The sequence below is a fragment of the Cupressus sempervirens genome, chromosome 6 (genome assembly GCF_028749045.1).
Source record: "Cupressus sempervirens isolate cs-2001-9-10 chromosome 6, ASM2874904v1, whole genome shotgun sequence".
Classification (NCBI taxonomy): Eukaryota; Viridiplantae; Streptophyta; class Pinopsida; order Cupressales; family Cupressaceae; genus Cupressus; species Cupressus sempervirens.
The window spans coordinates 673,618,470-673,637,497 of record NC_143123.1 but is presented as its reverse complement, the minus strand read 5'-3'; positions in this window follow the sequence as shown (position 1 = coordinate 673,637,497).

Genomic DNA, 19,028 nt, shown 5'->3' with positions numbered 1-19,028 from the left:
TAACGCTATGTGGAATGGTGTGCAAAATGTTTGGTAAAATTATTATTATCTACATAATGGAGACCATTGAACATGTAAAATCAACAATTTCTTGAGTACTTTGATTTGTATAATACCACATAAAATGTATGGTCAGCTTATATTCTACTAATATCTTGCAACTATGTCAAGTTGAAAACAAATGCATGCTCAAAAGAAACTATATTTCATATTGGAAAATAGAACATGCTTTCAAGTTAGTAAATGTCAATAAACCTCCCTGGCTGAAGGTCTGATCTCTCTTGGCAGGATAGGTTGAGGTGCCTAGTTCTTGTAAGGGACTTGATTTCCTCCTCATGAACCCTTACATGTATACTTTAATGGAGGTTGGTAGTACTTTTGGATGAGTGTCAATAATATTTATTTTCAAGTTAAGCTTTGGGCTCATTATTTGGGGAGTATATCCCTCTGATGTGTGTATTTCATTGGTCATTAAGGTTGTCAAAAATATTCACTCAATTTCAAGAGTGACCTTTGTTATGTTAATACATGTTGTGCTGACTAGTTTTATTATTTTAATTGTTGGCTAAGGTATTTTATCAGAGGACTATACATTTTTAAATGCAATGGTTAGGTTTTAATTGACAACTATTCGTCCTTAAAATGGTACTAATGTTGTCACAGAAAGGGCACATTTATGAAAGACCCTCCCTATATCACTTGCACTACAAATGGAAACCTCTGGAATAAGGTATTAATTGTTATATACTAATGCAATCATTTTGGTTTGAATTGTTATTCTTTTTTTTCTACCATGACTTATTATCTTGTAGTGGGGTAGGATTTTTTATGGTTACATCATTGTGTGCATGTCATTCTGAGCTCATCCCCCATACATGGATCATATCAAAATAGAAAAGGTCATTGGAAAAGCTAAGAAGCTCAGTGATGTGTCCAAGTTAGATTTGATGGATGATTTCCTTGAGATGGAGAGATTGGCTTCCATGGATTCAACTGGATTGGATCAGGTAGAAGTAGGAAATTTAGATGAAATAACTGACAAGAATGTTTCAGGAAGTTTTGATATTTCATCTAATCAAGAAGATAGAGCTTTCTTAGAAGAAGCTCTTGCATAAAAAGAATCAAAGCTTCAAACTGTCAATCAAGAATGCTCTGAGTTGTTAAGAAAAATTAACCATTTACAGGAAAATCTAATTGTTCTGCAAACAAGAAACACTTGGAATGAATCTGCCCTAGTTAGTCTCAAAGAAAAGCATGATATGTTCCTTGCTATTGATGTTGAGGGTGTAGACCTACACAAATTACTAGATGAGGTCAAATATCCCATGGCAATAGATGCTAAAAGTACTAGAGATTCTCAGACACATATCTAGTCTTCTGTGAAAGCTAACTTCACTTCTCATTCTAATACTAGGATTAGAATTAGTTCTATTGACGTAGAGTTTACAACTGCTATTGTCAGCGTCGTTAAATTCTTACAATCTATAGCCCAAGACCCTAAAAAGACTCAAAAATTTAAATCATCAGATATTGATAAACTAGTTTTTAGAATTTAGGAGTTTTCTCAATTAGTGGATTACTTTTTGTAGTACAAAGAAAACATTACAGAGTTAATTGTTGAACTGATATCTTTTTTATCTCAATTTAGGAAAATGTTTGCTCTTGGTTTTAGTGAAATCTTCCAAAATGAAGCCACAGATTTTGGCAACCAATTTCCCAACCTGATGCAGTCTAGTTTTCTTCGTAATTCAATTAGTATAGATAATTTCACAAGACAAGAAAGTGCTCAGGATCTTTTAGGAGAAGAAAAGGCTAATAGCCTATGCTTTCAACTAGCTGGTGGCAATTCATACATAATTAGGAAGCTTAACAGCATTCAAGTAGAAAAAACATCTTTGGAATCTAAGTTGAAGGCCTAGGTAAGCATAATTGGAGGCTTGAACTCCCAAATACAAAGTTATTGTCATTTTTCTTTATAACATATGGCTTAAGATAATAATGGAGGCCTGAATTCCCAAATACTTAAGCCTTTTTTGGTACATCTAGAGTGGCCAAACACTTGGCAAGTCGAGGTAAGACATTGTTATGGAAATGATTAAGGATGGGCTAAACTTGTGTAATCACTTAGTGATGGGGTTCAAGTCCATGGCTTTAGTTCTCTTGGGACTTCTTTTAATATCATGCATCTTGGTACAAGCCTATAGTCAAGGTAATCTAATGCATAAGTTGTAATATTGTCAAGTTTGAAATCTTTCAAGAAGCGGGTCATCTATGCATAATTCATGTTGTAGCAAGTGATAGTAAGCATATCTAGAAGTGATGATATGGTCTTCATTGAAATCTTTGTAGAAATGGATCTTCTAGTATAATTTATATTGTAGTCATTGATAATCAGTGTTAGCTATATGAGATTTCTACAATCTATAATATTTCTTTGTGCTGTTTGTGGACTATGTTTATTTGTATGGACATCTTACATCATATCTATTGATCCAACATCCGGATCTTCAAGAGTTCATAAGTAGAAAGATGAAATCTGTAAAGTTCTGATGTTGGATCATTGAATAAGATCTGAATGTTGATGGAAATAAACATACACAATTAAATCAAGAAATGATAGAAAGAAATGGTAAGTATATCTAAAACTGATGAAAATCTTGTAACATCATAGTTGAAATCTTCATTAAAATAGATCCTTGCATAACTTATGTTATAGAAATTGACAGTAAGCATGTATGAACTGATGAAGAAGTTACAATACTATCTTAGTTGGAATCCTTCAAGAAATGGATCCTCTAGCATAACTTATCTTATCGTAACCAGCAGTAAGCGTATCTGAAACTGATGAAGAATTTAGCCTACAATGATAAATTGCTGACTTGGGTCTCTTCTCTTGTAGATTAAAGTATAAAGAAAGCATTACAAATGGACCATCCAGCTACTTCTACAACCGATGAATCATTCCTTACCTCCTTTGGGAAGCACAAGGTATTTATATGATATAAAGCTCTCTTATCTTTCTAGATGGGTACAAGGGTTTTCTCCTCTTTAAGTCTTGAGTGACTATATATAAGACTTCTATAAAACAAAATGAAGTCAAACATTGTGTTTGATACAACCTTAGATTCGTGTAGCATATATTGTAATTTGGTTCTTTTTGTTTTTTTGGTACAATCTTATCTAATTCATGATATGTTTTTCATGGTAGGCATTAAGGAGCAGAAAACTATTAGTGGAAGGGGAAGCATTGAGAGAGAAGAAAGTGGGCCGTAGCAGCAATAAGTAACTTGAGGGTAGCCATGCACAAGCCTCCAAGATTGGGTCTGATGATGAGTTGACAGGTGCCAGTTTAAATCATAAATCTTCACAAAATGAAGGGAAACATTTGGCTTCAAATGAGATGACTAAATAACCTACTCAAGTGCACATACCTCCTCAGATGTATGGGAAGCCTAATTTTAATGTTGATTATAGTGGACCCTAAACCATGACCCTAAGCACCACTAAGTTGGTTCTGCAATATTTGTTTAAGCATCATTCAAAGAGGATATTACTAGACAAGAGACAGGATTAACATTTAGAGTTTGGATGTAAGCAAAAGTATATGTAAACTTAGACCAAGTAAAAGAGAACAATCAAATTAGGGCTTCTGTATAGATTTGTAAGAAGCTCATGACTCAAAACTCAAACTGATTCTGTAAGCTCCATCCATGGGGTCAAATGTATGAATTAGATAGACATCATAATATTCTATCATAGGTCTTACGAGATAAAATTTGCACATTAATCTCTTTGGGGTGTGTGAAATTTGACAAAATTATCCATTTATGAAAACTTAAGTTATATGTATATATAAACGAGTTTTTTAATATCTGGTTGTATGTTGTTTGGTGTGTAATCCAAAGACTCGGTGCTTAGCACTATGAATATTAAACAAAATATATTAATTTTCTACGATCTATGAATTAATTGTAGATTTATTTTAGATTCAATCGTGTATTTGTTTTTGTATTAATATTTCAAATTATATTCTATGATCTATCATCATTGTTTATTATATTAATTCTTCTTCATCTCGATGATAGATCATAGAATATTATCTAAAAATTTGATAAAGAAACTAATGCAATTTAATTTAAAAAAATCTATAATTAACATTATAATAACTAGAATGAACTGGTATTATATTCTCTTTGTTTTAAAGCTCTACAGTCTGGATCTTCAATATTTAAGCTTGAATTATGTTTGTCTACTAATTCTCAATTATGATCACCAAACTATATTTCATAGTTCAAGCTTGTTCTTTTTCTTCTGATCTAAATTTAATACTACATATTCTTATTTGTTTATGGGTGTTTTATGTCTTCTTCAAGTAAGTAGGGTTTTTGAGGCTAGTTGGTAACAAAATCTGATGGAGAACTGTTATTTCTTGCTACAGAGAAACAAGCTTCTTCCATTTGGACAACTAGGGCAATACAAGTGGTCAATAGAGAGGAAAAATCCAACTTAGAGGTATTATATAACAATGTTATCTTTAGATTGGTTTTTCTTTTCTAATTCTTATTTCAAACTTCTATTTCATTTCATACTAAATCATCAAGATTAGGATTAGGGTTGAAATTTCACACCTATTGATAATAGTTGTTTCATTTCATTAAGATTAGGATTACGATTAGAGTTGAAATTTCACACCTATTGATAATAGTCATTTCATTTTATCTTAACAGACGAATGAAAAATAACACATGATAACATCTTTGAAATTGTTTATGAGCAGCCTTCTTAGAACATTACACAAGAGGCCAGCAATGCTAAAGGTCTCCTCCAAGAAGATGTCTGTTAGAATTCTTGCTTCTAAAAATGTCATTCCAAATTCAAATAGTGAGAGACTTAGCCCAAAAAATCCACTTTCTCAAGAAAAGTCTTAGACATTCTTCAATTCACATTCAACAAAATCAACTAATTATGATGATAATGGAGAGATTACAAGAATGGACTACACTCCTGCTCAGAGAAAACCCCCTATTCACAATGAGGCATTACCTTAAATGTAATCAAATCAATGCAAATAATAATACTCTTAATCACAGCTTGCACCATCTTTTCACCTTATAGAATTGCCCTACTGTAATTTTTTTTTGAGAAAATGTGTATAAGAGAGTCATATGTGTTATCTATAGATAAGGACCCATATTTTATGGTCTTGTAAGTTACTTCAAACAAGGGTCAGATTTCAAGAATAGTTACAATGCCATTGTGATCTATTGTCCCAATTTCAATTTGTGATACTTCTATTCAAAAGAAATAAAATCAGTGTGTTTTATTTATTCATCTTCTATGTGTTCAGATTTCCAAACATAACCTTTTTTTCCTTAAGCATGAAACATTCTTTGTCTCTCTATTCCTCACTGTAATAAGTTAACAACATTTGTCTCTCAAAAATGATACACAAGTTTTGTTTTCTATTCCATCAATGCTGATGGGCTTCCATACCTCTACATTTAATGCATGTGGGCTTAATTTGGATAGAATAAAGAGGTCTGTAAGAGTTTTTTTTGAGACTTCCATCACTTCAATGTGCTGTGAAGTGGTTTGTCTATTTGGAAGAAAATATGATAAGCATGTGAAGATGATATGGGATTGGCTAAATGCCTTGTGATTTTCAAATTATATCATTTATGATGGAGGAGACAGTATAATTAATGCAATCAATTTTTGTCGACTTGGGTCTGGATTTAGGTATTAAGACAAGCCGTCCTAATAATGAGGAATAGTTCTCATCCATTTGGGTGTGGATGCATGAATGGAGACAAGGTGTCCCAATCAAAACAATAGAAGTTCATTCCCTGGAAGTTTCAGAGCCATTCAATCATTCACCTAGAGGATTCACCTCCATTATTATCTTAAAGATGACCATCTCTCTTTCGTGGGCATGCTGACATCTCAACTTTCAAATGTTAATGAGTTGATCAACTTAAACACCTATACCTACATGCTTTTCTTATCAATGTACTTACTTCTCCAATGGATTTTTTCTAATCAACAAAAAGGAAAAAATAAGATACATTGATCTAAACTACCCTTAATTGCATACCCATGCATTTTTGATTTCTTGGTTTGGTGACATTTTGATCAAGTTGTTTTCATATATATATGACCATATATGTTGATATATTTTTGTATGAAATTTGGTGAATAATCTTATTTTAGTTTCATTTATATGTGTGAATCCTATAGGTCTAGATCTAGTTTTGGAATTTCTATTATTCATCACCTTAATTTTGATTCATAGATGCAAAGGTAACTCATCCAACTTTGATACACAAATTAGAGTCCCAAAATTTAACATAATTTGACATCATTTTAATCAGGTTGTCTTGTAAATTGATTAGATTTAAAGTAGGTGATTTTTTCATGGAAGTTGGTAAATAATATCAACCCAACTTCATTTACATGTATACATCCAAAAGGTCTAGCTCTAATCTTGCAATCTCTATCAAACATCACCGAAGTTTTGGTTCATAGATGCAAAATTGACCCATGTTATTTTCATTACTCATTTGAATTTCTTGCATTCACATCTCCAAATTTAAGTTTGACCCATATTCCATCTTTCCTACTAACTACTATGGGTTGCTAAAATACAAATTATTTTAAACTATATCCTAAGATGATGCTTTAAATGATATGCCCAAATTCATTATTATTAGCTAATTAGAAATTCAAGAGTAATATTGATATAGTATAGAGGGCATAGCTAGAGTTTTAGCATTGCATCATCATAGGCACACTACATAGATTTTGATAGTATTTGATATTTTTCATTTCCATTGAATCAACCCACTTTAAGGTTTGGAAAAAAACATACTCCCTAACTAGAAAAATCTTCAATAATATTTTTAAATATTATTGGCCAATTGTTACATGCCAAGAACACATTGGTGAATAGATCATAGAAGCATCAAGAAGAGAAGTTCACATCCTCAACTCTATGTGCAATTTTGCATATTGGTTTTATTTTGTAATAACATAGATCATTTTAACATGAGCATAGAGGATAATTGGATAGGCATACAAAGGTTTTTAGTATTGATCATGCATGCATGTAGAGAGCATAACTAGAACATTAGCATTACATCGTCATAGGAACACTAAATGGATGCCTGTTGTTTTGATCTTTGATCACTAACATTGAATTAAATCACTTTAAACTTTGAACAAAAATATATCCCCTATCTAGCAACCTCTTCAAACATTGTTAGGTAGTTGTTATAAGTCACAAACACATTAGTGAATAGGTAGGATTCATCAATAGATGCTCACATCTCAACTCTAAGTATAATTTTCACATGGGTTTTATTTTGTAATCACAAAGATCATGACATACTCATCTAAACGAACCATTTTCTCATACCATGAAAAAATAGTATCTGTCTATCATAATAATTCCTTCTTGACTTTTGGAGTTTATTACAAAATTTAATTCATTTAATTACTTGACTAGTTTTCTATGTTTCTATGAAATTTGTAAGTATTTAATGTTCTCCAAGTTTAATAATATTGCTATAGAATTATATTTAATTTTAAATTTATAATTATGATATTATGGTAGCATGAATACATAGGATGGACTTTTGTTGCCGGATAAAGTACATAAGTTGAAGCATATTCTGAATTCATGCAATGCCATTGTCATGTCCCCAATTTTTGGTGACAGTTTGATTTAATTAATTCAATTAATGGTTGTCCAAGGATGACTAATTAATTATTTTAATTAAATAAATAAATATTAAAAGATAACTTTATATTTAATAAAGTGACTTGGATTATAAAAATATTTAATAAAGTCACTTGACGGATAAGATCAAAAATGTTCTAGAAGTCTCTGGAGAGGATGGAGAGAAAAGAATAAATAGGCACCCCGAGGCTCCATTCGAATGAGGCAGTTGTTTTATCTCTTTGATTTCAGATTGTGATTTAATCACAGGTGCATTGTGGAACGTAGGGTTTCTGCAATTGTCATAGTTGGCCATTGAGAACGATAACTCTCAATTGGTACGCAATTTTGAGGGTGTGAAATATCACCTAAATTATTGCAGATTGGAGGTGACATCACAGTCATTTCATCAGGACGAAATCTGTGGCCTAAGGCCAATTTTGAGGATCGTTGATCATTGGGAGATTAGTTAGAGTGGAATTAATTGCCGTCTACACAAATCATCGCAGAACTGGAGAATTCGAAAGAAGCTGGAAGCACATTTTTATTCATAACTTCTTACTGCGAGGGAGTCTGAATTTATGTCTGAGAGGGGTTATACATTAACCCTCGGCAGTCCAAATCATACCAAGTTCGACACCCAATACCAAGCAGATTATTTGCTGAACAGGGCCGTACAGGTTAGAGCCGTACTAAGATTCATGGTCACAAATTTGTTTATTTTCCACAGAACTGATTGAGAGTTTCAATTTAAGCTTTAAAGGACTATCTAATATCCCTAGGCGGTTCAGTCCATACTAGTTTGGGCGCTATTTTTGGAAGTCTGTAAATTATATTAAAATTGCACAAGACTGTACGGGTACAGCAGTGTGGACGGGTTGAGAGGAGCAGGTCAGAATAGATCAGAGGTCTTAATCCGACAATTATACAGTTCATATTAAGACACAGGGACTTAGCATGCAGTCTGAAGTTTAAGAGGAACAGAATTGTGCGGGAGCAACCCAGCCTTCATAACTGATCCAAATTCCATGCAATTTGGGGCTTCGTCTTCCTTGACACCAAGCGGATTCAGTTCATGTCAGATTAGGCATTGTTTGAAGGTTGCGAATTATTACAACAGTATTGGTAGGTGGGTCAAGAACATCTTGAAGATTCACTCCAGATTCATCGGCACTAATGGCAAGGATTATGATGGCCAAGTCCAAGCCTGTTCCAGCTGGGAATTAAATATTGACTAGAGTATTCATGTACAAGTCTATTCGACTTTAGAATTTCCTCAGCAATTGGGCAGCGCTGACATTCTCAGGTTCTTATGTTTGCATATCAATTTTTAAGATTAGGCCAAGGACATAATTGAGTAATCATTAATTGTAATAAACAGACATATGAAGGAGGAGTGATTTAAATAATAGATGTTTCAGTATTCAGCATTATGGCAAATTTTTAGGTTTACAGCTATATCTTTACATTTCTCACCAACTATTTGTAAATTTGTCTTAGTTAGTATAGTACGTTTGGGGCACCATCTATTAAATAGTGTTAGTTCTGTAAACAATTTCCGACAATCAGGAAATCACTTCCAGCAGTAGTATTCAGTACATGCCCAGTTTTGACAAATTGTTTTAAGACTAAGCATTGGGTTTTAAGTGACCTTATTAGTCAGGGTCATTTCAGTGGTATCAGAGCCTGTTTGCCAACTATTTGACGAATTGCCACAGTACAATGTTGGAATTTAGTGACCTTTATAGCTAGGGTCATTTCAGTGGTATCAGAGCGGTTTTCTTGCCATCCTGTGGGGTGAGAACCGACTTACATGAGTGATCAGCACTCTACTTCAACCAACATGGACAGGTACAGCACAAAGTCTCCAAGGACACAATCTCGGACAAGTAATAGACATAGTATGCAGAGTCGGAAATGTGGAAAGGAGGACTATTCAGGCATTCAGGATGAGCTCAAAAAAATCAAACATAACATGTCTGAACTGTTGGTTAAGCACCGCCATATGCTTGACAGGCTGTCCATCCCAGCTAAGGTGAATAAATCAACCGGATTTCATTTTGGCAAATCTTCTCACAAAGCGTTGACTGATACAATGAGAGATGCTACTAGGAACCTTAATGAGGAATTCGAGAAACAAGTGTGCAACCAGTCAGAGGTTTCAGTTCGGTCACAGGAGGAAGCGGTGAAGGACATTACGCTGATGGATAGTAACTGTCAACTTGAGACAGTTGAATACGAGCTTCCCAAGGGTGATGTCTCAGGTACTCAAGGTAGTTTGGTTCCGACAAGCAATGATTACAGTGAAGTAAGTTCTGATGATGATGAAGATGTCATTGTGAATGATGATGAGATGCCTGGTGAAAATGAGCAGACATCGAGCATTTATGATTTTGCTGACAGAGAATACCAGGCTCAGTTAGATGCTTCGTCACATGAGGATGAAATTGGTGGTACTTCACATGATTGGTCCAGCCAGCTGAAGGTGAGCAAAGATAGTATTGTGGCTTCTTTATCTCATCATGACAGGATGCAGGAGATGTTAGAAGAGCACATCCAGATGATTCAGTTACAAGGAAGACATAAGGGAGTTCAAGCAAAATCTTCTTGTTGTGACTTACATGCAATTGGTGAAGGAATGGGAACGACGAAGTTGAGCTATTTGCATCTTCTATCAGACCGTGACTATCTTCTTAGCCTTACCAAAGATTATTCAGATGCCTTGAGGAGGAAGGAGGAGGAAGTTGTCAAGCTTTCTTGCGAGCTTGAGAACACTCGAGCAACTTTGGCATTACAGGACTGGGAGAGACATGAGAATGAGCATGGCATGGAGCTAAGTTTAATTTCATCTGGTACGTCTAACACTCAGCTTTCTACATTTGACAGATCATATATGGTAGCTGATAATGCTACGAGTTCATCTTGCATTCACATCCAAGATAAAAGGACAATGGCAGACAGGTATGTGAAGTTAGCTGGTATTGGTCACATTACTCAGGTAAGTAGTTTGCTTGAGTTACTAGTTGTTTCTTGCATATGGATTCGGGAATGTTTCAGCAGCATTTGGGATTCAGTCAACCGAAGATCTTTAGCACTTTATGATAGCCATGATTGTTTGAGTACTATCATGGATTTGATTAGCAGAATATACGATGTTATCTTCCCTTGTGCCAGAAGAACATCCGATTTTGGTATTAGTTTTTATGCACCGTTGTTGGGTTTGGTTCATATTTCCAGTCAACCATTCTTGCTGGAAGGTGTTGAAGATTTTTCATATTTGGAAGCATGTACAGATGAGTCCCAGGATCATTTTGGCCTTGATGACATCTGGGAGAATGAAGTGAACAGTTTTGAAGATTCAGCTTCCTTGACAGTTTCTTTAGGTACAGAAGAGCTTGACAGCAGAACTATAGATTTTGACACTCCAGATGAGGATATGAGTTTTGGAAAGGATTCGCAAGATATGGATGACAATATTCTAGAAACCAGTAACCTTGAAGATACTCCTTTAGACAATGTGACAGAGAAGGTTTGTGGAAGACAGTTCAGCCAGAGCCATCATGTGATTAGCCAGTTGAAAGTTAGTGAGCAAGACATTACTATCGCTTGTGAGCACTTTGATACTGCTCGTCAGTTGTTGGTTGTTACTGGTTGGGGTTCTTCTATGACAGATGAGTCCAGTGATGGTTACTTTTCTTTGGCAGAGATTCATGCCTTGCGTGAAGCTGTTCGGATTTTGAAGCAGGATTATTTACGATTGGTAGCCGACCGTGATCACTTGGTTGAGTGGGGAAGTACAGCCTATGAGGCACTCTTGGATCGTGAAGAGGAGGTGAGTGAGCTTTCCCAGGAGCTCATAGCGACTACTGAGGCTTTAGAGGACACACAACGAGATCTACAAAAGTCGCAACTTCAGTTAAAGAAGGTGACTGTAGAGTTGGAGGATTTGCAGTCAAAACCAGCCCCAAACCCAGTTCATTTGACTATTGAGGTGGACGATGGTAAGTACACTTCCACAGTTGCTACTAAGGAGCATATTGTTGAGGCTGACACATATATTCAAGATTTGGTAGTAGCTGGTTCTAATGAATTTGGGATACCAGTAGAGTCAAGTCTCCAGATTGATTCTTCTCTGATAAACGACAGTGTGGTACAGCTGAGTATGCCACCCTTTCAGGAGGACCAGATGTGGTGTAAAGGGGAGTATGTTAATGTTTCCTCATATAATTTTTACTGCACTGAACCATTCATGGAGTATTTGCTGGATAGTGCATGTGTTCATTTGGACTCGCATAAAGTGACAGAAGGTGTTCTCATCCATGATACTAGTGTTATTTGCAGAATGGTTGAGAAGATTATAGGGGTCCTTTCTACTATGCTACCTCACAGGGATCTCGAGAAGGGGTTTGTTGAGCAGAGTGCACAAGGACCTATCCGACCTATAGTCACTCGGAGTCAGAAAATGGAGCCATATGTTGATTACCAGTTCAGTGATGATGAGCTAGCAGCAGAATTTGGAGGTTCTTACCGGCATTATACGGTAGGGTACGCTCATCATTTCTCTTTTGACACAGAGATAGAAAATTTTATTTCACGCAGATGTAGATTGGCTCCAGTTTCTTACCATCCATTAGGGGATAGATTGGCACCATATTTTGAAAATAAAATTGGCAGTTGCAAGTTACTCAGCCTGCAGCATCGACACGCCCGGAACAGTTTTTCAGAGATTGGATTTGATGGCAGTGTTTCAGGTACCTATGGCTGTTGTCATATCTACAGTGCAGTTGGGTGCAGGTGTCATTCTGACAGGGGCTTGAATTTCGATAGATTTGATGTTTCAGTTGGGTTGAGATCTACAAGAAGGTTTCTTCTATCGCCATCTACAATTGGTTTACAGGTGATTTCATCAGAGTTGTCGGTTGTTTGGATGTTGAGTACAGTTTTTCAGCTACTGGTATTGATGATTTCTCCACGAGAGTATGATGAGGATTGGGATGATATACAGATTTACATTTGGGACCCAGGCATACTGATTGGTTTATGGTTCAGCCATTGCTTGGGGACAAGCAATTTCAGGAAGGGCGGACTGTCATGTCCCCAATTTTTGGTGACAGTTTGATTTAATTAATTCAATTAATGGTTGTCCAAGGACGACTAATTAATTATTTTAATTAAATAAATAAATATTAAAAGATAACTTTATATTTAATAAAGTGACTTGGATTATAAAAATATTTAATAAAGTCACTTGACGGATAAGATCAAAAATGTTCTAGAAGTCTCTGGAGAGGATGGAGAGAAAAGAATAAATAGGCACCCCGAGGCTCCATTCGAATGAGGCAGTTGTTTTATCTCTTTGATTTCAGATTGTGATTTAATCACAGGTGCATTGTGGAACGTAGGGTTTCTGCAATTGTCATAGTTGGCCATTGAGAACGATAACTCTCAATTGGTACGCAATTTTGAGGGTGTGAAATATCACCTGAATTATTGCAGATTGGAGGTGACATCACAGTCATTTCATCAAGATGAAATCTGTGGCCTAAGGCCAATTTTGAGGATCGTTGATCATTGGGAGATTAGTTAGAGTGGAATTAATTGCCGTCTACATAAATCATCGCAGAACTGGAGAATTCGAAAGAAGCTGGAAGCACATTTTTATTCATAACTTCTTACTGCGAGGGAGTCTGAATTTATGTCTGAGAGGGGTTATACATTAACCCTCGGCAGTCCAAATCATACCAAGTTCGACACCCAATACCAAGCAGATTATTTGCTGAACAGGGCCGTACAGGTTAGAGCCGTACTAAGATTCATGGTCACAAATTTGTTTATTTTCCACAGAACTGATTGAGAGTTTCAATTTAAGCTTTAAAGGACTATCTAATATCCCTAGGCGGTTCAGTCCATACTAGTTTGGGCGCTGTTTTTGGAAGTCTGTAAATTATATTAAAATTGCACAGGACTGTACGGGTACAGCAGTGTGGACGGGTTGAGAGGAGCAGGTCAGAATAGATCAGAGGTCTTAATTCGACAATTATACAGTTCATATTAAGACACAGGGACTTAGCATGCAGTCTGAAGTTTAAGAGGAACAGAATTGTGCGGGAGCAACCCAGCCTTCATAACTGATCCAAATTCCATGCAATTTGGGGCTTCGTCTTCCTTGACACCAAGCGGATTCAGTTCATGTCAGATTAGGCATTGTTTGAAGGTTGCGAATTATTACAGCAGTATTGGTAGGTGGGTCAAGAACATCTTGAAGATTCACTCCAGATTCATCGGCACTAATGGCAAGGATTATGATGGCCAAGTCCAAGCCTGTTCCAGCTGGGAATTAAATATTGACTAGAGTATTCATGTACATGTCTATTCGACTTTAGAATTTCCTCAGCAATTGGGCAGCGCTGACATTCTCAGGTTCTTATGTTTGCATATCAATTTTTAAGATTAGGCCAAGGACATAATTGAGTAATCATTAATTGTAATAAACAGACATATGAAGGAGGAGTGATTTAAATAATAGATGTTTCAGTATTCAGCATTATGGCAAATTTTTAGGTTTACAGCTATATCTTTACATTTCTCACCAACTATTTGTAAATTTGTCTTAGTTAGTATAGTACATTTGGGGCACCATCTATTAAATAGTGTTAGTTCTGTAAACAATTTCCGACAATCAGGAAATTACTTCCAGCAGTAGTATTCAGTACATGCCCAGTTTTGACAAATTGTTTTAAGACTAAGCATTGGGTTTTAAGTGACCTTATTAGTCAGGGTCATTTCAGTGGTATCAGAGCCTGTTTGCCAACTATTTGATGAATTGCCACAGTACAATGTTGGAATTTAGTGACCTTTATAGCTAGGGTCATTTCAGCCATCATAAGTTAAAATGTTCATTTGAACAATAAGGGGCCAAGGAGATATAATATCAAAGAACACCATATCATGGAGTCCATACTAGGTTTATATAATCAATGGCTTTTATAAATATTCAAAGATCCACTATGTATTGAATCTTAGGGCTCAAGGCCTCAATGCATTATAATTATTTTTAGGCAATAATAGATATCATCTCAAACATAGTTATGTTTTGGTATAATGTATTAATTTCTATGCTTTGTTTGTATTTCCATTATGCATCGGGTTAGTTGGTGTAGTGAAGTGAATTGGTTTAAGAAACCTTTAACTGGGTAGTTTGATCTTTCCTATATCATTGATGGTATTAGTGTAGGAATTTATGAAGTTTAAATTGTGTGTTCAAGAGAAGAACCAATAGGAAATAATATATCTTAAAGGGTAACCAAGTTTTCTAAACCTATGTCCAAAATTTATATGCATAGTTAAATATACATATATAATTGCATAACTTGTTGTTAACATGCTAGTGAAAAGAAAGGTTGGAAGAAGTATACATATATTTCATTATATAATGAGAATATTGAAAGCGAAAAGTGGAGATAATATTTTGAAGGAAATAATTCTTCAATTAGTCATCTTTTAGTAAATACAACCAAGAAAGTAATAAAGGAGATCATAAAAGGGTCATATAGAGAGCACCGAGATAGTATCAAGCCTCATGAATGGTGAGGCAATTGACATTGTGTAATGGAGTAAATGAATGATAGCACAAGATATTATGATGTACATGCATCATTTAACTTTCCAAATGAATTGGGTATAAAATGCCCCACTTTTGTCTCTGAAATCTAAGAAAAAAATCCAAGCTATACATCATCTTGGTATTGTTGTAGCACACCCCCATTTTTCATTCCCATTCTAAGATTCTTAGGCACCTGAGTTGACCCTAGTTTATTAAATATTTCTTTAGATATCTCATGGTATAGCATTCCTCATTATATTTTAGGAACTTCTATCTATCCCCAAATAGTGATGGTGATATTATTATGGCATCTAATCATTTTTAAAGAGGGCTTGGTTTTTGTTAGGGTGATTCAAGCCATATGTAAACAGAGATGGGAATGTGTAACCATCCCCAAAATAGAAGGATTCTTGACATCTATTAGAATTCTCTAGAGTTCCTAAAGTATGTTGGAAGTGTCTAGGCATTCTCTAGTTTAAACACCTAGGAACAAAAAAAGAAAAAAGGAAGGAGTTGGGCCCAAAGGCTCCTCTACTTTACTACAAATGCTTCTATTTGCAAGTGATAATGTAACTAGTTCTTGGACAAGGTGTGAGGGGTTGTAAAAATTTAACCTTAAAAAAAGGATTAAAGGTGGGCCTGATATGAATCCCTATAAAGCTAGTTTTGTTGTAGGTAGAGATAGGTTATTGCCAAAAGATGATACTCAGCCTCAAAATAGTAAAGTAGATTTGGTATAGTCAAATGCTTACACATATGGGCTATTTATGAATCCTAAGACCTCAGAGATAGTTCAGAGGTGTGCAAATTCCTCACTTATCAAAACTTGTGAGCAATGGTGTAGATAAGAACCACTTACAATACTAGAAGATGATTTTAGTTAATGAATCTAGAATTCCCAATCCTAAAATTCAGGTAGAAAAATGTATTATAATGGAGGGAAAGAAAATTTCAATTAGCTTCAACATCAAGCCAGGGACAAGAAATCTTATTACCTACCAATCATATCATTGTCTCCCTCCTTCCCTGATCGATCTTTTCATCAACATCAAGCACCAGTCAGGGATTAAAATGGTTTTTCAAGTAGGAAAGGAGGAATGAGAGGCAGGGGAAACCCTTATAGGTCCTTCATGCACTCCATCTTTTCCTACCACAATGTAGAAGAAAACCCTTACAGCTCGTTCATGCACTCTCAAAAACATACAATGAAATGCTCCTTCGTGTGCTCTCAAACTGCATCAATGAAATGAAAAATATTTTTCCATTTTGAACTTAAGCTCGTGTTGGTCAAAAATTTGACCAAAACGGGCTTAGATTTTTAAAAAGTGATTTTTCCCTTCTCCAATCTGACCAACGTAAAGCGTTTTAATTGATGGTCACAATTTTTGGTCAAAAAATAAGATCAAATGTAGTAGTGATGGAATAGAGAGCTATTGAAGCCAAAAGATCCTATAAACCTCCAATTTTATCACTTTGAAACCATTATGGAGAGTGTACATAGTCCACACCAACCTCTATTGAAAGAAGATTTGGTTCAAGCTTCTCTATTTATCAAAAATGATGTAATTAAATGTATCAAAAAATACTTTATGGAAGAAATTAAAGGGTTTAAGAAAGGTTTAGAGAAATGAAGATCACGGCTTAGATGTGAAACAAAGATCAATAGAAGAGAACAGGTCTTGCACCATATAAAGTATGAAACCCCTGTGAGGAAAACATGTTACTGATAAAGTATAGTAAGCTAACTGTCATAATGGCTTGACATGAAAAAAAGCATAAAACAAATAAGAGAATCAAAGATGATATCATGCTTTCACAATAGCCCAGAAGAGATAGGACAAAGGACTCACTTAGTATTCATTGAATGCATGTATTTCTCAATAGATTCATAGTAAATGACTCTAAGTTTCTTTCTAGGAAAATCACTACGATTTATTTATTTCTGTCATAATAGTTTTTGGTACACCCAATTTCATAAAACCCGATGGAATAGTTGAAGTGTTTTAATTTCAAGATGTTCTGAACTCAATGTCTTCCTTTGGTCATTGTCTCAAAATGCAACTACAGTCTGGTTATAGATGGAGAAAAATGGAAATGAAGGGAGAAGATCAATATATGAATAGAACACAAGAATCAGAGCAAGGATTTTGCAGTTCAAAAACACATTGTTTTGAAAAAAAAAAACATTAAATAATAATGCATACCAATCGCCATTTTGCATAATGATTCATCTCATCAGCATTGAGTAGCATAACATGTATCGAGCACTTTAAAAACATAGAGAATGAAGGCATAAAATCTCTAAGTAAACAAGAGGACAACACTCGAGGTTTAATATTTCCAAAAGCTTACCTATTATATTGAAAATTTGTGACAGACCAATAGAAAGGTCTCTTCAATAAGACTCGCACAGAACTTCATGAAAACACTTATTCATCATGGAAATGTGGAATGAAAAAGCCAAATGAATAGGCCATAGGTTTTATGAGGGCCTTTGCAATTGATGCCTACCTCTCGATGCAAGAATCTGCTGGATCGCGTGCGATGCATACAATTAAACATTGATGTGGATCTCTATCATAAAAATAAACCTGTAAATCTATGTTTTCACTCAGAGCTCCTTGGTTCTTCAACTCCTGCACACATGTTGAAGCTGAATGGAGAATACAATGAAATGGGCAACATTTGCTGAATAGAGAATACAATGAAATGGGTGGCATTTGCCCTTTTTAGATATTAAGCTCATGTTGGTCAAAATTTTGACCAACACGAGCATAGATTAAAAAAAGCCATAGTTTCCCTTTCCATATCGACCAATTTAATAAATGGTCAAAAATTTTGGTCAAAAAATGACCTCAAATCTACTAGTGTATATATGTCAAGCTATAGTATGTGTCAAGCTAGACAGAATTCCAATAGGTGTTAAGAGATCTTCAGGTGCCAAGTGAAGATCAAGTGCCAAGTGACTTCAGCTACTGAGTGAATCATATGAGTCGAGTGATATATAGGTGTCGAGTCATAGTTGATGCTGAGAAAGTCAGAATGCAATAGGTGCCAAGCAAACTAGAATCATATATGTGTCGAGCACCAGTAATCCAGTATGTGTCAAGTAACACATAATAAACATATGAGTTTGTGCCTTCACAAACTCAAATGTAAACTATTTTTTGAGTCGACATAGAAGGATCTCGAAGGATTTTAAAGATAAGAATGAATCTTTTACATTTCCTATGCAATCAACATGCAACCAATAAGAAAAATGGAGAAAGCATGCAACCAATAAGAAAAGTGCAAGAAATGAGCAGAAATTAAAGATTCAATATGGATCATAAATCCATACCTAACCCTAAGTCTTCAAAATCCTTAAAAGTAGGATGAAACCCCATTGTATGTGTGGATGAGAGTAGTGTATGGGTAAACTATAACAAAATTTAGTGGGAAGTGTGAAAGACTTAGAGGAACAGAGTAGTATTGCAAAATCTAGTTGATGAAGAACAAAGTGTCAGAATATCGAAGAGTAGCATATCAGATCTCAAAGGATCAAGATTAGAATGAGCAGAACTAGTGCCTGAAATCAACAATTTGAGATTGTAAGCATTCAGGTTTATGGATCTAATACTCTCTAACAATTATTATTAAAAGAATGTTTTTCAATCATTGTTTGTCATTGATGTCAAACCTGCTATGTGTAGGAATGACAAATTCTTA